This window comes from Cupressus sempervirens, chromosome 1 (assembly GCF_028749045.1).
Source record: "Cupressus sempervirens isolate cs-2001-9-10 chromosome 1, ASM2874904v1, whole genome shotgun sequence".
Lineage (NCBI taxonomy): Eukaryota > Viridiplantae > Streptophyta > Pinopsida > Cupressales > Cupressaceae > Cupressus > Cupressus sempervirens.
This window is the reverse complement of record NC_143118.1, coordinates 832,843,655-832,870,009: the sequence shown is the minus strand read 5'-3', so window position 1 is coordinate 832,870,009 and position 26,355 is coordinate 832,843,655. Positions and strand designations below refer to the sequence as shown.

The following is a 26,355-nucleotide window of genomic DNA, read 5'->3' as shown; positions in this document are numbered from 1 at the left end:
TTACTCCATGTCCCCTCGGTTGATGCACATCCTTCCTCCAATGGAATTCGTCGTTGCCAGTACATCCTTGGGACCAAGTGCCTATGGCATGTCTGGCATATCAAATTCGTAGCAAATGAGTTTAAGGAAGGGGCAGGTTTGTCGCGGTATAAACAAAATGTTTGACTTGGGCTTTGAAATCATCAATACCCTTTTTTTTTGTATCATGCATCTGGTTTCAGCAGTAAATTTGTTGTACAAGGAACCAAGTCCGCACACTCCACTTGGATGTGCGTTTTGCCAAGCGCCCAAGTTGGAATATGCGCTATGTGGAATAAGGGGTGGTGAATTAAGTTGTTGGGAGAGATAGGGTACGTGGGGTAGGATAATTAAATTTAGATGTTAGTAACTTTGATTATTAGGTTAATCTAGTTTTGTGTTAGCAATTAATGTTTAAGCTAATAAAGTTGTTTTAGTTTGAAGTGTTACGTTAAGCCTTAGTTTGGGTTAATATTTTTTTTAATTAAAGGTTTAAAGGTTAGTAATTTAAATAGATAGTTTTGAGTGTTGTGTTAAGTCTTAGTTGGGTTAGAAGATCATAGATATTAGAATTTAGTTGATTTAGTAAGTTGGTTGTAATTTAGATAGTTTAAATTATTAAATAATATTAGTTAAGTATGCTTTAGTTAGTTAAAATTTTAAGTATTTAATACAATTTTGTTTAGTGTTATTCTATTTTTATTGAAGTATTGCTAGATTTTTAGATAATGTTATGGTGCATTATTGTAATTAATTTAAGCTATAGTGTTGTTTTTTAGAAATGTTTAATTTCTAATTAGATTATAGATTTAAATAACATTGTTATTATACCAAGTTTAAAGAAAGTTAAATTATTGATGTAATGTTATATTAATTAGTAAGTTCTTTTCTTTTCGTTTCAAATGTGCTGAAATAATTAGATTTGTAATTGTTAAATTGATATCCGATTGATTTAAAAGTATGATTCATTATTATTTTTAAAGTAAATAAAAGTGACAACGTGTTAAATCATTATAAATTGAATTTGGATTGTTTAAATTAATTAATCAAGTAAACAAATCGAAGTTTTAGTTTTTTGATCTATTCATACTCATTGCTTTCAAACTTAAATATGCCAAGACATTGTTAGGGATAAATTTTTTTAAAAAAAATTGTGTGTGTTTTTGCCCTTATATTTTGGGCATGACAGTCCAAAACCTATATATCCCATTTGTCTACCCATTCAGTCGACTCACAGTCATCTCAATTTTTCTCTGCACATAATGGACAATAGCATGCCACTTTTTGTATGTGGATACTCCACGAACCTGCATAAGACCTTCTAAAAGAGTGCAACTCACTTGATCCTGTTAGTGTGCAACAGTCCTCATATGGTACAATGTTAGTATTATCTATGAACCAAAAAAATCTACAAATCATAAGCTCACCTTCCTTACCTGGACCCATTGTAGCATTACACCACTGGACAATGGATTTTGCATCTGTCAATATTGCTCAATCTTTGTACTTTAGTTCTTCACAAGCTAAGGCTCTTTTGATGCATGTGCCTACACCATCATCTCTCTCTTTCTATGACCAGCCTCTGTAAAAATCTACATTTATTGAATTCTACACAACCTGTGCATCCAACTCAACCAATAGAACATCCGTGCATTCTTGAAGTGAGATGTGCAACTGTCTGACCAAATAATATGTTGACGATATGTTATGCCCCTGTTAGCCAAATTTTCATAAAATAGTTGAAAACAAGCATGTACAAACTCTGTAGAATATGATCGATCATCGCTGATGTAAAAATGGTACTCCCTCAAAATCTTCCTATCATCCTCTGTACTTGTAGGTGAATGCATGAATGTTATGTGAACAAATATGGAAACCTGTTGAGAAATATAATAATTTTTCTTGCACCTCATTTTGTGGTTGTAGTGTGTAGTTCTTTGTGAAGTCTACAACCAAAACAATAGTATCTAGTGAAAACGTATCCTTGCACAACTTGAATTGAAAATCCAACCATCGAGCTCTATGTGTATGCCTTGCATACTTGTAAATAATCTTTTCATCAAAAATCTTCATGAACTCATACATTGGAATCTTTTCAATGACTAAATCACATCTTTTACCCTATTTTCCATCTTTTAGAACATATGTCACTGTCTTAAATTTTTCGTAATATACTATTTTATTTCCAATTGCATGTGTACTATCCATATATTCACAAGTTGATAAAAGTTGCAAAGAACCACAAAATAAGCATGTACCATCTAAACATGATGTCTTGTAAAATTGTTGGCCATCCCTTATTTCACATAAAATTTTGGATATGAATTTTCTTGAAGATCTTGGTGGCTCATTCATGTCACAATCCTGCAAAACAAAATTAGAATGCAAAAACACACATATATACCTAAAAACATCAAAATGGTTAGAAAATTCAATATGTATCCTACAACAACAAGTTGTGTGTGTGTGTGATTTATCTTCACTTAAAAAGGTTTACCCATCTCAAAAAATCTTTGACTTATTCGAATTTGAGGATACATACCAATAAATTTTGCAAAAAATTATGTTTGAGTTGAGTCCAAAAAATGTTTCACATCTGGGTCATGATTTTGGTTACCAATCCTCCTTCTTACAACATCTGTTTGATAAGGGGAAACACGTGTGTTGATTTTTCAAAAATCTTTGATCAATGATTTCAAAGCTCCACTAATTTCTTTATCCTTTCGCAGTAGTCTACTGCTAAATGTCCATAACTCATTTTTTGTTGAGTTTTTCAATCTCTCACGCCTTAGTGTGACTCTCCTTAGAGTACCTCTACCAATTTTCAATATTTTTTTTTGTCTTTCTCATTAGTCAAGCTTTCTTCATTTAGGTACTTACTATTGTCGATGTAGGTACTTGTCTTATGATATTACTATCTTTGGTGCATGGTTTAGAACCCACTTTGTCATAAGCACTCATTAGATTCTTTACAATTCTTTTTTCATTTGAATCATCCATCGTTTTTAGCCCAAGAATATTCATGATAGGTCTAAATTTCAAATTCCTCATCATTTCAACAAATAATTGGCATTGACTTATAATATTTAATTCTTCAAAGAATAATCTCCACATACGATTAACTTTTCTTTGACAAGTATGCTTGCTAATCTTGTCAAGCATTGATTTCAAAATGTTAGTATCAATATCAATCAAATATTTTGGTCTTCTAAAAAACTTTTTAGAAGGTTTTTAATCTCTTCCATTTCCTCAACATTTTGAACATCAACATAAGGTTGACTTTTTTGCATACCTTGAACCGAAGATGATGTGCCTTGGCAATAAGATGCAAAAGATGGAATATCACCTACCTGATATGTTGATGTTGTGCCTTCAACATTACATGATGGAGTGTGTACATTGTCAGATCTACAAACTAGTGTCTCTTCAACATGAGAGAATAATATGGCTCCAACATTGGAAGATGGTGTAGCTTCACAATTTAGTTGTCCTCTTGAGCGTAATAGTCTCATTTGTTCTCTTTGTCTTTCTAATTCTTCCTCTTTATTTCTTTGTATCAGTGGTTCTTGTTCCTCTTCAAAAGTCAATTCTTCATTATTTCTTTGTAATTTTCTTTGTTCACATAGTAGTTTCATTTTATCTCTTTTAATTGCCAAATCTGCCTCCTTCTCCTCCTTTGTTTGAGTTTTTGGTTTCTTCCTCGGCATGATGATGATTTCTATATGTCAAATTATTCAAACATCTGAATTACTTACAATTTGTAAATTACAAATCATTCAAATACATATTAAAATTATGATTATTTCAATGAATACACAATATATATCAAACAACTTGCCAAATTTCTAACCATTTCCAAATAACAATTCATTCAAACATACAAATTTCAATGAATTCACTATATATTAAACAACATGTCAAATTATAATCAAATTTGTCTCTCTATATCAACAAACAATATTTAAAAAGGACTTCACTAACTTTTTCTATAGAAAGAATATTAAAAAAGCCTTCAAATAGCATATCCAATGATTGAATTTGTTGTTTGCTAGCTTCAAAAAGTCTTCAAATAGTGTTCGCTAACTTCCAACAGCTTGAAACCTATGTTTTCTGTTAGAACAACAAAATGCAAACAGACAAAAAGTAGATTATGTATCAACAGGGACTCAAACTTTCTTTATGACCATTTTTTAGTGATTTCACATAGTGTGCACACAATATAGAGCATGTACACACTATAGTGCATATGCACTATGTAAAAATAAATCTCTCCCTAGCCCACCATTCCCCATCCCCTACTCTCTCTATCTCTTTGTCTCTCTCTCTCTCTCTCTCTCTCTCTCTCTCCCCCTACTCTCTCTCTCCTCTCCCATCCCCTACTCTCTCTCTTGCTCTCCCTCTCCCATTGCCTACTCTCTCTCACTCTCTCTCCCATCCCCTACTCTCTCTCTCTCTCCTCTCCCATCCCCTCCTCTCTCTCTCTCTCTCTCCTCTCCCATCCCCTACTCTCTCTCTCTCTCTTCCACCATCTACTCTCTCTCTCATCCCCTACTCTCTCCCCCTCTCCCATCCCCTACTCTCTCTCCTCTCCCATCCCATACTCTCTCTCCCATCCCCTACTCTCTCTCACTCTCTCTCCTCTCCCATACCCTACTCTCTCTTGCTCTCCCTCTCCTACTCCCTCTCCCACTGCCTACTCTATCTCCCCCATCCCCTACTCTTTCTCTCACGTTCTCTCCTCTCCCATCCCCTAATCTCTCTCGCTCTCTCTCCTCTCTCGTTGCCTACTCTCTCTCTCTCCTCTCCCATCCCCTACTCTCTCTCTCACTCTCCCTCTCATACTTCCTCTCCTATTTCCTACTCTCTCTCTCCCATCCCCTACTCTCTCTCTCTCTCTCTCTCTCTCTCTCTCTCTCTCTCTCTCTCTCTCTGGCTACTCTCTCTCACTCCCCTCTCCCATCCCCTAATCTCTCTCTCACACACTCTCATCCCCCCCCCCTCTCTCTCTCTCTCCCTCTTCCATTGTCTACTATCTCTCTCTCACTCTCTCCCTCTCTTCTCTCTCTCTCTCTCCCATCCCCTACTCTCTCTCTTTGCCACCCCTACTCTCTCTCTCTCTCTCACTCTCACACTCTCTCCCATCCCCTACTCTCTCTCTCTCTCTCTCTCTTATAGACACTCCCATCCCCCCTCTCTCTCCCTCTCCCTCTCCCTCTCCCACTACCTATTTTCTCTCCCCTCTCATTCCCTACTTTCTCTTTCATGCACACACACACTCATCCCCCTCTCTTTCTCTCTCTCCTCTCCCATCCCCTACTCTCTCTCTCATTCGCTCTCCCTCTCCCACTCCCTCTCCCACCACCTACTCTCTCTCACTCTCACTCTCTCCCTCTATACTCTCTCTCTCTCTTTTCCACCCCTACTCTCTCTCACATTCTCACACTCTCTCCCATCCCCTACTCTCTCTCTTACACACATTCCCATCCCCCTCTCTTTCCCTCTCCCACTCCCTCTCCCACCACCTACTCTCTCTCTCTCTCTCTCTCTCTCTCTCTCTCTCTCCCATCCCTTTCTCTCAAGCTACTCTCTCCCTCTCCCATCCTTTACTCTCTCTCTTTCACACACACACACACTCCTATCCCCCCTCTCTCTCTTCTCCCATCCCCTACTCTCTCCCCCCTCTCACATCCCCTACTCTCTCTCTCACTCACACACTCTCATCCTCCTCCTCTCTCTCTCTCCCTCTACCACTCCCTCTCCCACCACCTACTCTCTCTCTCTCTCTCTCCCATCCCTTACTCTCACTCTCTCTCTCTCTCTCCCATCCCTTACTCTCTCTCTGCCACCCCCTAGTCTCTCTTTGACTCTCACACTCTCTCCCATCTCCTACTCTCACTCTCTCTCTCTCTCTATCTCTCCCATATTGTACTCTCTCACATCCCCTACTCTCTCTCTTACACACACTCCCATCCCCCCTCTCTCTCTCCCACTCCCTCTCCCACTACCTACTCTCTCTCTCTCTCTCTCTCTCTCTCTCTCTCTCTCTCTCACTTTCTCTCCCATCCCCTACTCTCTAGATATCACACACACACTCCCATCCCTACCTCTCTCTCTCCCTCTCCCTCTCCCTCTCCCACTCCCTCTCCCACCACCTACTCTCTCTCTCACACTCTCTCCCTCTCTACTCTCTCTCCCATCCCCTACTCTCTCTCTACCACCCCTATTCTCTCTCACTTTCTCTCTCATGCCCTACTCTCTCTCTCTCTCTCTTACGCACACTCCCATCCCCCCCTCTCTCTCTCTCCCTCTCTCTCTCCCACCACCTACTCTCCTCTCTCAGGCTACTCTCTCTCTCTCTCTCCCATCCCCTACTCTCTCTCTTTCACACACACACACACACACTCCCATCCCCCCTCTCTCCCCTCTCCCATTCCCTACCCTCTCTCTTAGACACACTCCCATACTCCTCTCTCTCTCATTCTCCCTCTCCCACTCTGTCTCCCACCACCTACTCTCTCTCCCCCCTATCCCCTACTCTTAATCTGTCTCTCCCATCTCGTACTCTCTCTCTGCCAACCCTACTATCTCTCTCTCTCTCACTTCCTCTCTCTCCCATCCCCTACTCTCTCTCTCCCCTCTCCCATACCCTACTTTCTCTCTCTACCACCCCTACTCTCTCACACTCTCACACTCTCTCCCATGCCCTACTCTCTTTCACATGCACACTCCCATCCTCCTCTCTCTCTCTCTCCCTCTCCCACTGCCTACTCTCTCTCTCTCTCTAACATCCCCTACTCTCAATCTCTCTCCCATCCCATACTCTCTCTCTGCCACCTCTACTCTCTCTCTCTCTCTCTCTCTCTCTCTCTCTCTCTCTCACTTCCTCTCTCTCCCATCCCCTATTCTCTCTCCCCTCTTCCATCCCTTACACACACACACACACACTCTCTCTCTCTCTCTCTCTCTCTCTCTCTCTCTCTCTCTCTCACACACACACACACACACACACACACACACACACCCATCCCCCCTCTCCTCTCTCTCTTTCTCTCACTCATCCTCTCTCCTTCCCTCTCTATGTCATATTTAGGTATCAATAGTGTGTGCACACTAAAGCACACACATGCTATCAAGACTTAAATTTAAAAGCTTTAAATAGCACATGCATGCTATAGCATGCACGCGCTATTCAAAGCTTTGCATTCTACTAAGCCTAAGGTTTGGTTCTACCTTGGGGATCCAACCCAAAGGTTTGAAGACTGTAAACTGATCTGAGACATGTTTTGCTGCAAACATACAAAAAAAAGAATGATTTTTCTTGTGTGCTCTCCTTCAAGTTTCCTCGTAGTTGAGCATCGATAAAATCAGGTTACATGAGATTGAAGGTCTTTGTGTTAGCTATATAACCATATAATTTATTTTTTATTTGAACTATTTCAAGCCTTTCATCTATAATTTCTTTTGAATGTATGTCCATTTTTTGTCAAAAACCAATATGTACTAATTGGGCTATAGATTTTAGCTCATTCATTGAATTTTGCAACAACTTAGTTTTTTAGAAACTAGACTCCATTCTACACACTTTGAAAAAGAGAAGTTTTGATTTTAGATTAGTTTTCAATAATTTCTAGAGGGAGCACATAGATATTTCACATTTTTGAGATGTGTCCAATTAAAAATTCATTAAAAAAATACACATTATAAAATTACCCTAAAATTTTGGGATAAACTACATAGTGTTAGGTAACTTTGACCAGAGTGATTAAAAAATTTCAAAAAACAAAAAGTTAATATTTTAGGGGGGCCACACTTTGTACTATGTTATTCTTTTTAGAATAAACAGTACCACTTTATGTGGCCCCCTTTTTTGAGGACCTAAAACTAAACCATTTTGAAAATGAATTTGTAGTTTAGAAACTAGATTCAAAGGATTGCTACTTTTATTTTTGTCATATCTTAAAATTTTGAGTGTAACTATCTTCAAATTCTTGTCGAAGTTCAAAGTTTGTTGATTTCAGAAAAAAGGTGTCCACTTATACCCCCCCTTTTGGCACCACAACTTGGTGCACTTACCCCATGCCAAGTCTCTAAAAAATGACTTTGCCACATGAACAACATCATTAGTCTTCTTATATGTAATAAAATATGATATCTTATAAAACCTATCAACCACCACAAACATAGAATCATGACCTCGTTGTGTCCTTGGTAAAGCAAGAACAAAATCCATACTAACATCTTCCCATGGCTTCTCTGGTATAGGTAATGGTTGATACAATCCTATGTTTTGTTTCACTCCTTTTTCCATCTAACGTACTCTACAACTCTATACAAACTTCTTAACATCTTGTTGTGACAATGGCCAGTAATGGTTCTTAGCAACCAAAGAAATAGTTTGATCTCTACAAAAGTGTCTATCTAATCCTCCACTATGCTTCTCTTTGATGAGATTCTCTCTCATAAAAATTATGGGAACGCACAACTGACTTCCTTTGAATAACATACCATCTTGGATTATAAAATCAAACCATTTTTTCCTAGCAAATGTTATAGGTTGCGTACAAGCTTTCCAAGCTTTACCAAAATCAAGATCCCCCAAATACAAATTCTTGAGTTCCTTGAACCCAACCACCTCAGTTTGCATCTATGTTAGCAAAAGTTGTCTTCTACAAAGAGCATTTGCAACAATATTAAACTTCCCACTCCTTTGTTTCAAAACAAATGTATAACTCTGTAAAAACTCAACCCATTTCAAATGTCTTTGGTTCAATTTTCTTTGACTATTCAAATATTGCAAAGCTTGATGATCAGTATATAAAACAAACTCCTTAGGAACAAGATAGTGTCTCCATTTCTTCAATTCCAAAACTATAGCATAAAATTCCCAATCATAAACATAATACTTTCTTTTGGCATCATTTAATTTCTCAATAAAATAAGCAATAGGTCTACCTTCTTGTCTCAAAATACCTCTAACTGTAGTACCGCTAGCATCATAGTCTACTTGAAACACCTTACTAAAATTTGTAAGTGCTAAAACAAGCTTCTTTGTAACTTTCTATTTCAACAGATTAAATCTCTTATATGCCTCTACAATCCACTTAAATTCTTTCTTATCCCCTCTCACTATTTTCGTCAAGGGCCAACAAATATTGTTAATACCTCTTATAAACTTCCTGTAAAAATTGCGTAGAAATTATTTTGTAAATTTCATTTATTTTGAGTATTTATCTTATCTGTGACATTAAATATGAGATAACAAATGTTTTTTTTCTTATTTGAATTGTATTTTTTATATGCTTATTCATAACTTAAAAATGGAAAATGTCATTGAATCATTTTAACAAGTATAAATAAATTTATTTATGTTTGTTAGGAATTTTATGATTCAATTTGGATTAGTATTATATGTCCTATTGTTTGTGTTTTGGAACTAGTCAACATAACAAAAATAAAATTGGAAATAGTTGAGAAGGGTAAAAATGTTTTACTTTACCTATCAGTAGAAGCATGGCTCTTAAATTTTCTTTGACCAGAGCTATCAGTAGAAGTCGAAATAGACATCGCAATGGCGATGACATGCGACGACAATGTTGTTCAAGCGATGGTCATGCAACAGATATTATCATTGCAAGTGCGACAATGTGCAATGACAATGCTATGATAGTGATGACTTCCCATCGAGCAAGACCTTGCAATTGCAATGGCTTGCTGCATTATAAATTTTAAAAAATGGTAGTTATAGTATTCTATTGTTAGGTCCTGCCATGACAAAGAACTCTAGAGGTGTAGGCATCCAGACACACCCTAAATCTCGTTCCAACCCATGGGACAGAGGGAAAGCCTTGAATCAATATTTTAATATCTTTCAAAGCATGATTGAAGTCATTGAAACAATATGAATCGTATTGGAGATTCAAAAAGTGCCTAACAACATTACATCAAATTTTTAAAAAGAAAAGTGCAACTAAACTACTCTTGGGGCTAGGAATAGGTTTTCCCTCTATTCCTTATTGGTTTTCAATCCATCTTGATCCATCTTGATAGATTCCTTCCTAGGAAATTAACAATAAAATTATGATTTATTGTCCAAACAATAATATTTTTTTGTGAGCTTTGTTGAGTACTCACAAGTTGTTGCAAGTCAATGAAATTCATTACTACAATTTTTTTTTCTAAGTAACTAGGTCCAATTCAAAACTGGGCCTACTATCTTAGGCAAGAGCCTACAAAAGAGTGGCAATTTGTGAACCTCTCATATGGGAGGTCTTGGGTTTGAGTCTACTTGAACTTAACATACAATAATAATTAATTTAGACTTGGGCCCATTACCTATTAAAAAAGAATAGATCTACAAATTCATAATTTAATTATTGCAAAAGTAGTAGCATAAGAACAAATATAAAATAATTAGATGAGAATTATAACTTTGTTCTTGTAAGAATATTCTCCACCTTGCTTATATTCTTATAATAAAATAATAAATTTACAAATTAATGCCATCTATAAAAAGTTAGATGAGAATTATGGCTTTATTTTTGTTTGAATATTCTCCACCTTCGTCAACTCTTATCATGATACAAAATATTTAGGTGCACCTTAACCAGGTGCTCAAGGAGTCCTTCTTCAATCCTCTTCACCTCCCTCTCCTGCGTAACTCTTAAACTTATTTCCTCAAGCTGAGTCATACACACCAAATCCTCTTCTATCAATTCCAAGTGCACCCCTCTTGTTAGCAACGTTCTTAAAGACACCAGCTTTGATGTTCCCTTTGGCATGCACTTAAACCTCCAACATTCCAAGTGCTGAAGATATCTAAGTTCAGTTATCCATTTTGTTAATTCAGAGTAGTGGATAGACATTGCAAGAAACAAGAGACTTTTCTGATATCTCACACACTTAGGTACCTTTGTTATCCTCGTATTCTTTAGATTGATCACTCTAAGAAGTATCATCTTTCCAAAGCACTTGGGCAATGTAGAAATCACCATCTGACTCAAGTCCAGAACACTCAGTCCTCTAATTGCAGTAAACAAGTTCTCTAGAATGCTTTGCATCTCCATGTTTTCTGATAGTGACAACATACAGAGATAAGTAGGAATCTACCTCTATGAGAAAGGATTGTCATTTATATCTTTCTTGGCCAATAAAATCTGACACCATCCACTAGTTCTACCACCTGCATGCATAGAGGCTTCCTCAAGAGAAAACACATAATATTTTTCCCTAGAAATGTTTATGGCTAAATCATGCAACAGGTCATGAATTGTACAATATTTTGTTACATTTCCATTAAAAGAATATACTTGGAATAGGCCCAAAGAATATGAAATGAAATGCACACACACGAAAAATTTATTAGAATAACAAGAGAATATATACAACCTAAAAACTATTCGGGCGGTTGAGAAAACTATATTAATCATTACATAATCAAACTGTTAGAAAACTACTTCTTAAACGAAAGATATCCTGAATGATTAGTTAGCATTCCCCCCTTAATCTGAAGGGATATTTGTCATGCCAAGTAGCATTCAAAATTGTTCAAATTTAACACATCCCAGTGCTTTAGTGAAAATATAAGCAATTTGTTCTTCAGCGGAACAATGTTTTAGCTGTATAGTTTTTTCTTCAACATGATATTGAATCAAGTGATATTTGGTATTGATATGCTTGGTTCAATCATGAAATTTAGGATTCTTCACCAATTGTATTGCAGAATTATTATCAACAAATAAAGTTTTTGAAGTTTTCTATTTTTCCTGTAAGTCATCAAGAATTTTCCTAAGCCACACAATTTCTTTTGTAGCTTGAGCTACTGCTACATATTCTGCTTCAATTGTAGAGTCAGCAGAAATTATTTGTTTCTTTGATCTCCAAGTAATAGCAGCTGATCCTGGGGTCATCAAATAACCAGAAGTAGATAACCCATTCTCTTTGTCACCATCAAAATCTGAGTCAGAATAGCCAGTAAGATGGAAGTATGAAATTGTTGAATATTTTATACCAAGAGTTTGAGTTACTTTTAAATATTGTAAAACTCATTGTGCTACAATCCAATGCCCCTCACATGGTTTATGCATAAATCTAGACAAAATTCCTACTAAAAAGGTAATGTCAGGATGAGTAGTGGTGAGATAAATCAAACTTCCAACAAGCTGCATGTACTTGGTTGGATCTTCAAAAGTATTTCCTTCATTGGATGAAATCTTCATATTTTGCTACATTGGAGTGGAAACAAAATTACAATCTTTCATGCCAAATCTGTATAATAACTCTCCAATATATTTTTTCTGAGAAACAAAAATGAACTTAAGATTTTGAATGACTTCAATACCTAGGTAATAATGAAGTAATCCCAAGTCAGTCATATCAAAACATTTTTTCAACTCTCTCTTAATGGATTCTATATGATCATCATTATTGCCTGTGATGAGAAGATCATCAACATATACAACTAGATACACAATTGATCTACCAATTTTCTTGACAAAGAGGATTGCATCATCTAGACTAAAATGCTTGTAGTCTAATTTTAGGAGGTGCTTAGTTAAATTTTTCATACCAAGCACGTGGTGCTTGCTTCAAACCATACAAAGATTTTACCAATTTACATACCTTTTGTTCCTAGTCTTTGATAACAAAACCTTGAGGTTACAACATATAGAAATCTTCCTTCAAATATCTATTTAAAATGGTTGTTTTAACATCCATATGATTTATATGCCATCCTTTTTGTGCTGCCAAAGAAAATAATGCTCGAATAGTTCCCCAGTTGGTTGTAGGAGAAAAAGTTTCGGTGTAGCCAACACCTTCTCTCTGAGCATATCCTCTTGCTACAAGTCTTGCTTTGTGTTTATCAAGTGAACCATCAACTTTATTTTGTTCTTATATGCCCACTTGCAACCAATAGGTTTGGCACCAATTGGAGGATCCACTAACCTCCAAGTTCCATTTTTTATGAGAGCATCATACTCCCTTCGCATTGCACCTCTCCATGCATCACTTGTTGTTTCTTCTTGAAATGAAGAAGGTTCATCAAAAATAGAAAAAATTAATTCAAAATCTTCATACCTCTAAGAAATTTTCTTGGTCCGCATTGATCTATGGATTGATTGCTCTAAAGTTTTATCAACCTCTAGAGCCTTTGAATTAGATTCTTCACAAGCTGGTTCACATTCTTGTGCAATAGGTTAAGCTGGTTCAAATTCTTCTGCAACAGGTTCTTCACAATGATTTCTAATTTTTTGGAATCATTGTCTTCTCTTTCAGCAGGTTCTTCACAAACTATTTCAGATTCTAGAATTTTTTTAGAACTGTTGTCTTCTCTTTCAACAGGTTCTTCATTCTTTGTAACTTCCAAAGATTGACCTAGAAAGGGAATCCCCCTTCAAGAGTTGGAAGTTCATTATCCCATTCATGATATAATTTTTTTGATTGAAATCTATCAAGATGATAAAGTTTTTTGTCAATACCGTGTGCATCTTTGTCAAATTCAAGAAATATAACATCTCTAGAAATAATGAATTTTTTATTCTCCTCATCATATAGACGGTAAGCTTTGGAAGTAGTAGAATATCCCCAAAAAATGCACTTTCTACTCCTAGCTTCCAATTTATTTCTTAGCTAAGAGGGAATTAAAGCATAACATGTGCAACCAAAAACCCTAAAATGCTAGCTTCTCACTCAGAGATGATTATTGCATGAGAAATAACTATTTGTGTCCCCGTAAAGTCGAGGCTTAGCAAACTCATCCCTGAAGATAAGAGGGGACTTGATAAATTTGTATCCCTAAAGAAAAGAGGGGGCTTGGTTGCATTATTTTCCTTCTATGGAATGAAGAGGGATAGGATTTGAAGAATGGCAATAGAGACAATCGGAGGAGATGTCGACTTTCAGAGGAAAGACATCCATATGAAGACATATTAGTGGTGATTGCTTCTACGGCTCTTGAGGAAGCATTAGACACATTCAGAGGAGAGGTGTGCTTTCAGAGGAAAGGCGTCTCATGTGCAACACCAAAGAAGGCATCAGGCACACTCCATGGAGATGTGAGATTTTGGAGGAACTATGTCTCATTGTATAAGGGAGGTGGAAACAATGTTATTATGAGGTCAACTTCAGGATTTGCAGTCTGAAGTTGGGATATGAGGGCAACTTTAGGATTATGATTGCAATCTAAAGTTGCAAACTACTTTCAAAGATTGGTGAAGGAGCTTCATCAAAGTTTCCATAGGAATAATATTGGTGAAGGCTTTTCACTTTTATTTGATTAATGTAATAAGCGGGGAATGTTGGATTTATTACATCAATTAGGTTAGTTTTTAATAAGTGAGAATGTTAGATTGTTGAATTAATGTAATAAGGGGGTAATGTTAGCTTTATTACATTAATTAGGTTAGTTTATGTGTTTAGATTAGATAAATAAAATTAGTTCAATATATAGTTGTGGAAGTTATTCTCGTAAATAGTTGCTGTAAGGAAAAATCAGATTATATAAAGATGCTCACACATCAATGTAAATATAATTCATATCATTTTCAGTATCAATTCTATATGTATCCAAAATCTGAATCAATAGTTTCAGCATTTTATATTTTAACTCTTTCAATACTTCTCGATCTTCCCTTAGTTGAAGGAGACACAACTGGGCAAGTTGGTCTAACCAATTCTATGCCATATCCTCCTCTCCTAATGGGACAAACCCTTCTCCTATCCATAAATAAATCAAATATTCACACAAGTTATTCTCTCATCCTTGAGAAAGAAAGAAAGATAAGCAAAGCAGGGTTTGAGATATGCTAGCTAGGAATCGTAACTCAATCTTAATATGTCCATCACAGGATCATCCTCACCAAAGGGGATAGCTACCTTTTTCAGTTGACAATGCTTAGACTCCCATTTTCTCAGAGATATAGTCTTGGAAAATGATGATGTTGTCATCTTAATAGCTAGGGGTGAATTTCCACATTGTTTTACAATCTCATGTCCCACCTCTTTCAACGTCTTTAGTAAGTAAGTAAGTAAGTGGGTTTTATAGTCCACAACACTATGCCATAGTTTTTGGGTTTACATGTGGTGACAGTGATATGGGACTACCTCGTACTCTTTTTCAAGAGGTTCTTGGTGCTACAAACGAGGCATACATACCCTACCCCCTAGTGGGATTTGAACTTGTGACCTCTCTTTCAAGAGTACAAGTTCTCCACCACTAGGCCAACTCGGGTTGCACTTTGATGGCGCCCTATTTTCTTTACAATCCAAAAATGCATAAAAATGAAACAGTTCCCAACTGTCTTTTTCTAACAAGGCTTCTAGCTTATAAATGTGAGCTTTCAAATTTACAACAACCTCTCCATTTCTTGAGCTCACCAGAACTTTACAATCTTTATCAGCTAGCTCGCCAAGTTTATCTAATAGATTATCTTCTATAGACAACATCCACAGATCATCCAACACAATAAGACATATTTTCCCTTGTAGATAGTCACAAATCAATACAAATTCCCTCTCTTTATTAGCCTTTAATTCAACTCTAGATCTTTAGGCGTACATGCATGATTATTCTTAATTCAACTCCAGATCTCTAGGCACACATGCAGGTCTATTCAACTAGATCTCCAGGACTCCAGCGTACATGCAGGTGAATGCAAGACTCCAGCGTACATGCAAGTGACTCCAACTTGTTTTCATCTGCCACTGCATCTTTGACTGCAATATATGTAGGAAGATAATGTGGAATGACACCAAACCTGACGGCTCATTCCAAGAGTCTATTTCTAGTCGTAATTTAATCATATACAAACTGATACCATTTAAAAATGCATGTTCAGTTTGTATCCAATATGGTGTTGTAATTTAGCTTGCTACTCTTTCAATAAAATAAGCTCTGTTTTCTTTATCAGAGACTGTATTTTTTCTTGTTCTTTGTTTTTCCTACTAAAGCTGGAATTTTGCATGGTATCAGAGCAAGTTATAGGAAAGGGAAAAATATAATATTCTCTGTTGTAGGTATAGGAAATCAGAGCTGGAAAATGATATCTCTAGCCTCTATTATTCTCACACCATACAACTACTTAAATTGGAAGCCTAAAATTTTACTTCAGCTTCGAAGTAAAGGTCTCTATCAAATAGTTAAGAATAAAGAGGTTGAGCCCCATCTAGTAGTAGAGAAATCTAAATACTTCAACTGTATGGATGAAGCATTTGTAGTGCCTACCCCTAGTTCACATTTTGTTTTAATTGCCAAACTCTTTTAGGCCAGTTTTATACTTGATGTTTAGTAGCATTACTTTCAGATTATCAGATGTTGTTTTACACTCAATTTATTATATGATGAGATGACTTGGTACTCTATATTTCATGCATGTATGATGATTATTCAATGTTTTCAATTATCAACGATGATTAGTTATATGGTTTATTATCACATGTGCTTTCTTATGGATACTTATCCCATACTGCATGTGTATGGTGTGCGTGTTTGTTTTCTTTATGTATGGTGTTTCTGATGTGGTTAAGGAAGGGAGTCGTAGTCACCTGCTAGTCAGGATCTACACGATGCACCACTTCCTGTCATTGTCTGTTTAGCTTAGAATATTGTGTCTGTACATGCGTGGATTTTATGCAGGTTACAGGTACTAGGTATTGACTTCCCTGAATTGTCAGGATGAGCGTACCCTATCGCATTATCTCAATGGTAAGAGAGGGGAGATAAACTCTTAAGTCCAAATCCTAAACCCTTTAGCCAATTGTCCTAATTGATAATTAGGACAAGTATTTGAGTTAAGTACCCTCAGAATGCATCAAATGATGTTATTTCGTGATTATAACCCTTTTGTTTGATTTAGTATGTATTTTTCTATGATGGGTTTTCGTATGTTGCTTTATGAGTCCTTGATGTATTTTCTATTAATTAAGTTTAATTAAAAGGATTAATTAATGATTTAATTTAATAGAAAATTATTATGATATTTTAATATTTAATTATATTTAATTAATTGAGAAATTAATTAAATAAAAAGAATTAAATTTGGAGATAAAAGTTTAAGGATAATTTAGAACATTATAATATTTATTTAATTTAATAATAATATATTTAGAGTTCATTTTTAAATAAATGCTAAATATTATTGTTATTTAAGTTAATTAAATATTTTATCAATTAAGTTTCTAAAATAAATTAAAAAGTGAAAATATATTAATTATTAAAAGTTGTAAGATTGCATGATCCGAGCATGTGTTGAAAATAAAGAAATTAATTAAAAAGATAAAATAAGAGGAAATTATAATGTTATTTTAATTTCATAAAGTACGCATGGGTTTAAAAGTAATAAAGATTAAAAATAGAAGTCAAGTGGAAAAATTAAATAAAGTTATTTAATGATTCATTTAATATGCATTAAAAAGATAAAGCAAAGATGAATAAAAGATAATTTTGAGTTAACTCAGTTGAGCAAAGAGTCCTCTCGGGTGAACGCACAATTAGTGCCCCGATTTGAGGAGAAAACTCATTATCACAACTTTGGGGTTCATTTTTGGGGGACACGAATTTGGACAAAGAATTTGGGGGAGACAGAAATTTTGGGAGACACTTTTGGAAGCAAATTTTAGAAGGCGAATTCAAAAGAAGATTTTCAGAAGAAGGTTATTGAAGAGGAGCGAATTCTCTTACAGTTTTTGGAGATTGCATAATAGCATCAGGTTGAGGTAGGGTCTTGTGTTTGATCACGGGTTGAATTATGCAATTTGATAATCCTGTCTTCTTCATGCTTGTGGATTTTAAATCCGAATTGTTTGGATTTCACTGTTTGATCCTTTCGCTCTCTTGTTATGAACCTTATGATACTATATTGTATTTCATCTATATAACAGAATTGGAAGAATAAATCAATTTGAAACCCTCGTTCTAGATGATAGAATTTTACAATTTAAACTAGGGAGAGCTTTTGAAAGAAAAGAAAAGAAAATCTTGATTGGAAATTTGGGTAATATTTATAAAAGTTTATAAAATAAAATAAAATTAGAATTTAAATAAAATAAAATAAAATAAAATGTTTAATTATACATGTTTAGTGATTAGATTGTTTATGTATTAAACAAAGATCCTTTTTTAAAATAGTATATATAATACTTGGAGGAAACGTATTTAAAAGTTTTTAATTGAAACGAAAAATATATATATTTAAGAAATTATTTTAATATATTTATAAATTTATATATATCTTTAATTAATTGGTTTATTAATAAAAATTTATTATAAACAAATTGTATTTAAAAAAAAAATAATAATAATAATTTATAAAATAATTTTTTATACATTATAGTGGGGGGGAGGGAATTACCCCGTACCCACCCCCACTGTTGGCAGAGCCGACAGTACCTGCATCGCAGGTACTGCGATGACAGGTACAGGGTACCTGCCGTCGCAAGCCCTGTGGCTGCAGGACTGCGGCAGACCGCAGGCGGTCTTAAAGCCGACGGGCTTAAAAACGTATAAATATAATATGTTATGTTTTAATTTCATTTTTTCATAATTTATTTATTATTTATAAATTTATTTATTATTATTTAAAATTTTGATTAATAAATATTTTAATATATATATTTTAATTAATAATATTTTAATCTATATTAATATTTAATAATTAAATATTAATGTATTTAACATAGTTTTTTTTGTAATATTAATTTATTAATAATTTTGGTTAAATATTAATAAATTAACAATTAGTGAATGGATTAAAATAAGTAATTAGAATAGTAATTATTGATTAATTTAATTAAAATTAATTTATTTAAGTTAATTAATAATGAATATTATTTGATTTAACTGTAGATTTGGATTGTTGATTTAATGGAAGTTATTATAGAAATGGGTTAATCGTAAGGGGTAGTTGTGAAAACTTAGTTACTTGAAATAGACGTTAAATTGGAACATAAACCTTACCTTAACTCAATAATATACTTTCAAATCCAATCTGTGAGACTTTGATGTTTTCTATGTGTTCTCTGTGTTTTGGGGTTGTTCTAGTATTGACCAGTTTAGGTTGTTACCAGAGGCCCGGGTTTGTGAATGTGAGGTTATGATGATTTGTTCTCGATCTTTTCAAACCAACCAAGGTAAGGTGATAGTATGCTCTATGATGGATGTATTTACTGTTTGTTGTTGCTTTCCAGTTTCCTGGTATGAAGTTGAAGTGTATGTATATAAGATGCCTAACTTTAACCATTTTTGAGTCTCGATCAGTTATATTTGATAACCATTTTTGAGTCTCGATCAGTTATACTTGGATTGCTTTTCGGTCGCTTGAGAGGACTGAAGTGTTTGTTATGTTCTTGATGATGTCATGTGTTGACTTGACCATTTTGGAGTCTTTGATCAGTATTGTGATTTATCATTGATGCCTTCAGTTGCTGATAGAGAACTGTTGTGATCATATGATTATTATTTGATGCTTACCTGTTGCTCATGAAGAACTGATGTAATTTTTGTGGCTTATCTTTTATGATGTTTTTCAGTTGCTTGTATAGGACTGAGGTGATTTTATTATGATTCTTTGATTTGTGATTTCATGAGCCTAGGGTAGGTTATCTATGTGTAGTGTCGGGAAGTGGCTTGCAATGGGGATAGGGGCCCTAAGAGGATGCCTGGAGTAACCCATTGTAAGTTGTTTTAACAAGTGAAAACATTTCACCTAAATACTGACTTAAATGAACCTAATAAGATAATTGTATGTTCTCTCCCATGCCTTGAGTGCTCGTACAGGCTAGGATGGGGTAGAGAGAACGCTTGGTTACGACCTTGCATTTCGCAGTATGCCTCGTCAGTACGAGAGGATACTAGTGGCCGCAGGGATCACTAGGGACCCGAGATTCCTAAGGGATTGCTCGGGTAACTTCTACGTGACTTTTGCGATGACACTTTCCTGCTTGCATAGCAGGTTTCCTACGTGTCTTTGTGGTGCCTCTGGGTCTAGATGTCTATCTATGTTAAACCTTTGAGTTAGTATACTTTTAGGATTTCCCAGACTTAGAGAGTACTTGTGTTTTGTGTTTTGATACCTTGTTTGGGACTTGAGACTATCTCCTTAGCGCGGTGGGAGTGGACCATTTAGGTTCCACGCGGTCGGGTGGTAGTGCTTTTTACTCTTACCATTGAAATCCGTCTGTGGTCACCGTGGCTGGAGCTTTCTTGGTTGGCATTTACCTTCACTATGTTCTTGGATTATTAGGATGGATGGTTAGATTTTATGATAGATGTTTTATCATTATGGATGTATGGATGTATCAGGTATGTTATTAGTTTCATTTATTCTACTATACTTTGTATCATGGATTTGAGGATGATGTATCTTTATCTTTACATATGTATATTCTTTTAAGCCTTTCATACCCTGTGACATGTACAGTGGATGATTGAGCATTCCGAATTAATTTGCCAAGAGGCATTCGGAACAAATGTATATTATGGACATTGGATTTTCTGATTATTCTTTCATGTGTATGTGGTAGTTGTTAGACTTAGAATTAATTAAATTTAAAAGTGACTCAACGTCTTGGGATCCTTAAGGAATGTAACCTGTTATGTATGATTGTTGATGATTACATGCTATTGCTTCCGCTACTATGTGTTTGATGTGTATGTTATTCATTCTTACTTTAAAAAAAAAAAAAATGTTTAGCAAACTTAGTAAAACTTTAGGTTAATTCTTTTGGATCTCTTTGCGGGGCGTTACAGCATTTGGTTTGTTATGCTTGTCCATATCTCAAGAACTGTTGTTCCATGTTGAGGCATGCACAACTCCAAGCAAAGTTTGGGATACCTTGGAGACCCTATTTGGAAAGCAAGACCAAATGTGGGGTCATATCCTTGAAAATGAGATCATCTCATTAGATCCAAGGAATTTTGACAATATCCAAGATTACTTCACAAAGTTCAAATCTTTGTTGCTTTAGCGGAAAGGATGTGGTATTGATAAATCCAAAGAAGAAAGTAAGTTAGTTCTTGCCGTTCTATCAAAGTTGGGTTTAGAATATGCAGTATTTCTTTCTTCTTTCCACACATTCAAACTCACAATAGGAGAAAATTGGAAGATGCCCACACTCAATGCATTCATTGAGTCTTTAATACATGAGTAGGATAAGCTTATTATGATGGGTACCTTGAAGAATTCCAAAGCTCATGCACTCATTGTGCATACAACTGGGAAGAATAACTCTAAATCCAATCAGCAATCCAAAGGAAAATGGAAGAAAGACTCAGATCCAAGAAAGGAAGGTAATCCAAAACCTTCAGATGGGTCCATAGGTTCAAAAGAAAAGGACACAAAGGGAAAATCAAAGTGCACCTATTGCAATCGTGGGTATCATTCGGAATCATCATGCATGAAGAAGACCATTGATCACATGGCGCAGAAACTTCAACAACATAATCTTGGTGGTTTTATTCTTGAAAGTGCCAAGAAGAAGAAAGAAAAAGAGCCAGAAACCAAAGGCAATGCTCATGCTTTGATAGCTATTATTTCTTCCTCTGATGCATGGATCATAGATTCTGGAGCTTCACACCACATGGCAGCCACAAATGATGCTCTTTCATCTTTGAAACCATATTCTAGTTCTCCTATTCTCATGGGAGATGGATCTCCTGTAGAAGCCACTCAAATTGGGAAGGTAGAGCTTGGAATTGGAAGTTTTGAGAATGTCTTGCATATCCCAAAACTTTCCATAAATTTACTTTCTATGTATCAAATGACACATAATGGAGCCAGGAGGAGAGTTGAATTCACACCAAATTCAGTCATGATCTATGACATGCAAGACAACTCCAAAATTGCTGTTGGTAAGGTGAATCATCAATCTCATTCCTACACTTTCTCTAATTTTGTTGCAAAATCAGATTCTACTTTACTTCTAACACATGCAAATGATGAAAGTAGAATTTGGCATGAAAGATCTGGACATCTAAATTTTAGATACATGCAGCAACTTAGCAATCAGGGAATGGTAAAAGGCTTGCCTACCATAGAATTCTCTAATGGAGTTTGTGAAGGTTGTGCTCTTGGAAAACATCCAGAAGAAAAGTTTCCCAAGGGAATCTCATGGAGAGCCTCTTCTCCTCTAGAGCTTATTCGCAGTGATTTAATGGGTCCTTTTCTTGAGCCTTCCATGAGCAAAGCCAGATGTGTCGTTTCATTCATTGATGATTACTCAAGGTACACATGGGTATACTCTCTTAAATACAAGTCTGAAGTGTTTGAGAATCTCAAGCTTTTCAAAGCCCATGTAGAAAAACAATCTGGAATTTTTTTTAAGATCCTCCGCACAGATAATGGGGGGGGAGTATGTGAACAATGATGTCCAAAATATTTGTGATGAAGTAGGAATTTAGTTGCAAAACACAATTCCATATACTCCACAACAAAATGGGGTAGCTAAGAGGAAAAATCGATCTTTAAAGGAGATGGCTAGTTGCATGTTAAGTCACTTCCCTCAAAACTATGGGCTGAAGCAATCAACTATGCTTCATATATCCAAAATAGATCTTTTCACAAATCTGTTAAAGGAAAAACTCCTTTGAAGCATGGGCAGGTATCCAACCAGCGGTCACTCATTTTTGTATTTTTGGATCTTGTGCATGGGCTTGCATTCCTACTGATAAAAAGAAGACTTTGGGGCCTCAAAGCAAGGAATGTATCTTTTTTGGTTATCCATATGGTGTAAAGGGTTATAGATTGCTAGATCTTTCTATAGAACAACTCTTCATTGAGAGGAGTGTATATTTTGATGAAAGCCCCATGCTAGCATCTCAAATGCAACCTACTACCATTTCTATGCTTCCTCCTCTTATAGATCTTGAAGATGATGGAGATACCACAAATCTAATTTTAGATTCATTTGAATCTGATGAACATGAACATGCAAGTCTCAATTGGGATTTAAGTGATGATTTAGCATCTCCTATGAGAAGACAAAGAACAAGGAGCTTGGCTGATATATATGATGCTTCTCATGCATTTTCAGCTACCAATTCCATTATTCCAATGCATGCTTATCTTCTTCAAGTATTAGATCCTCTAACTTATGTAGAAGCTACAAGGAATTCTCATTGGGAAGCTGCCATGGATGAGGAGTACAATTCTCTTATTGCAAACCAAACTTGGGAGCTGGTTCCACTTCCATCCAATCGCAAGCTTGTAAGGTGCAAGTGGATCTATCGAACAAAGAAATCAACAAATGGTCAAGTGAGTAGATACAAAGCAAGGTTGGTAGTCAAAGGTTTTCAGCAAGTTCAAGGCATTGATTATGATGAGACTTTTTCTCCTGTGGAAAAAATGGATTCCATTCGATTGGCTCTAGCCATTGCAGTAGCAAAAAGGTGGGAGATTCATCACATGGATGTGAAAAACTCTTTTCTTCATGGTGATCTTTAGGAGGAAATCTACAGGGAGCAGCCAGAAGGGTATGTACATAATTCCTCACTAGTATGCGAGCTCAAGAAATCACTTTATGGCCTCAAACAGGCACCTCGTGCTTGGTATGCTAAAATGGATTCTTATCTTCTATCTCAAAAATTTGTGAGATGTAAATCTGATCCAAATGTTTATATGTTGAGAACATCTGACTCTTTGTTACTCATAGTACTCTATGTAGATGATCTACTAATCATAGGTGATTCATGCTCAATAATTGCAGAAACCAAGGCATCTTTGCATGATACCTTTGCTATGACAGACATGGGCCTACTCAATTTCTTTCTTGGTCTTGAAATCAATCAGAGTGAATCAGGTGTCACAGTTGCTCAATCAAAGTATGCAAGAGATCTCTTGGTTCAATTTTACATGAGTGATTGTAAATCAACACCCACACCTTTTCTATCTGGGATCAAGTTGGAAGATGGAAAAGATACATCATTGGCTGATTGCACACTCTATCGCCAGCTTGTGGGAAGTCTTCTATATCTCACTCATTCTCGTCCAGATCTATCATATGCAGTGGGTGTTGTTTCAAGATACATGCGGGAGCCTCATGAGCTACATTGGAAAGCTATCAAGCGTATCCTTCATTATGTTCAAGGAACTATTACCTATGGGATTCATTATTCAATTGGATGTACTTTGGATCTTATTGGTTATATTGATTCTGATTGGGCTGGTGATAGCATTGATCGGAAGTCCACTTCAGGATATGTTCTCAATTTGGGTTCTAGTCCCATATGTTGGTCAGGCAAAAAGCAATCTTCCATTTCTTTCTCATCCACAGAAGCTGAATATACAGGCATTGTCAATGCTACCATTCAGACTATTTGGATGCAAAATTTCCTCACTGAGTTGGGAATCTCGTTTCCTCAACTGACTATCATTTGGTGTGACAATCAAAGTACATTGAAGGTTTGCAAAGATCCAATACAGAGACAGCGAACAAAGCACATCGAGATCCATATGCATTTCATCCAAGATCTCATCCTTGATGGCATCATTGATTTACAATATTGTCCCACGTCTCATCAGATTACTAACATTTTTACAAAGACTTTTACTAAGAAAAAGTTTTAGTTTCTCCAAGATCTTCTTGGGGTGAAAGATATTGTAACACAATAGTTTTCTTGTCTTGTTAGCATTTCTTTTTTGAGGGGGGGTTTTCATCCCAATGGATTTTTCCTCTTTCCTCATTATCTAATCTTTCATTAGAATTAAGGGGGGTGTTAGCGTTTAATTTAATTCCAGATCTTAAGGTGTACATGCAGGACTATTCTTAATTCAACTCCAGATCTCTAGGCGCACATGCAGGTCTATTCAACTAGATCTCCGGGACTCCAGCGTACATGCAGGTGAATGCAAGACTCCAGCATACATGCAAGTGACTCTAGCTTGTTTTCATCTGCCACTGCATCTTTGACTGCAATATACGTAGGAAGATAATGTGGAATGACTGAAAACTTGACAGCTCATTCCAAGAGTCTATTTCCTGTCATAATTTAATCATATACAAACTGATACCATTTTAAAATGTGTGTTCAGTTTGTATCCAATATGGTGTTGTAATTTAGCTTGCTGCTCTTTCAATAAAATAAGCTCTATTTTCTTTATTAGAGACTATATTTTTTCTTTTTCTTTGTTTTTCCTGCTAAAGCTGGAATTTTACACTCTTCACTTACATCATCTTCCACAATTTCACTTTTCAAACCAATGTGGGAGGCAATATCCCTTTGTAAACTCTTGACAGAATAAGATTTTGAAATAGAGAGCCAAATAGAATGCTGATACTTGGATTTCAAGGCATTGAAGACAAATTGGAGAAGAAAAGTCTTCCCCAAGCTGCCCATACCGACGACGACTATTACTGGAATTTTTGGGTTGTTCAACAAGCCTTCCATGTCTTCAAATTTGGAATCGATGCTCACTGGATGTGAATCTCTGGGAAGAAGACTACTTTTCTTTGCCTATGCAGATGCCTCTAGAAGCTTTGTATCTTCCACATATCTTGGAAAGCCTAGAAATGTATCTCCAACCTTTTGTTGCATAGCCAAGTCAATCTTTGAACACAATACCTCCACATTATTGCTCAATTTGAAGTGAATAAGAAATCAAAAGGGATCAACTTCAATATGGAGCTTGAGTAAGGACTAGAGAAAAAAAAACTTAAAAGACTCAGAATCATAACATGTTGCAAGCACTTTGTTTACTTTTACCTTATTTAAATATATATAGGCTTATGCCTTTTGTTATAAAAAAAAAGTGTTCCAAGCAAACAACTGAAACAAAAACTATAAAAACTAGTTTAGGAAATTTTTTTTGGTAAAACATAAGCTAAGCCTTACTCCTTAGATGTGCTGAATTTATCACTAGAGATGAGTGAAGAAGAGTGGAGGGCTTATTTCTAGTCATCCGGCCTCTCTTTGCTAAATCTACCCTTCTCTTCATGCTTAGTGAATGCATCTTTGTAAACTCCCTTGTGAGGGTATCGAACATCAAAAGGCTTCACATCACAAAGCACAATAATAAATAGAGCATTGGTCTTCATCATGTCAACCAACCCATCTAGACACCATGGAGACTCTGCATATCTTGGTGAGAACATAGCAATTTGAACAAAGGAGGAGGAAATGGCATTTTTTATGGTGGGCTCAAGTGAATCTCCCAATTGTAATTCTTGATCATCAAGAAATGTACTAAATCCCTTTTCCTCCAAGGTATAGTAAAGAGTAAAAGCCACAATTTCTTTGGTTTCAGGGCCTCTATGATTGATAAATGCATCATATAATTTTTTGGAGCCTGTGAATGTTCCCCTTTCAAATTCAATGAAAGAATGTTTGTGGGATGGGAAGGGAGACGCCAT

The 26,355-nt window shown here is 35.8% G+C and overlaps 1 pseudogene; it reads right to left on the bottom strand.

Annotated features, from left to right (window-relative positions):
* Positions 1–26,355, bottom strand: LOC149580428 (protein RECOGNITION OF PERONOSPORA PARASITICA 7-like; annotated as a pseudogene).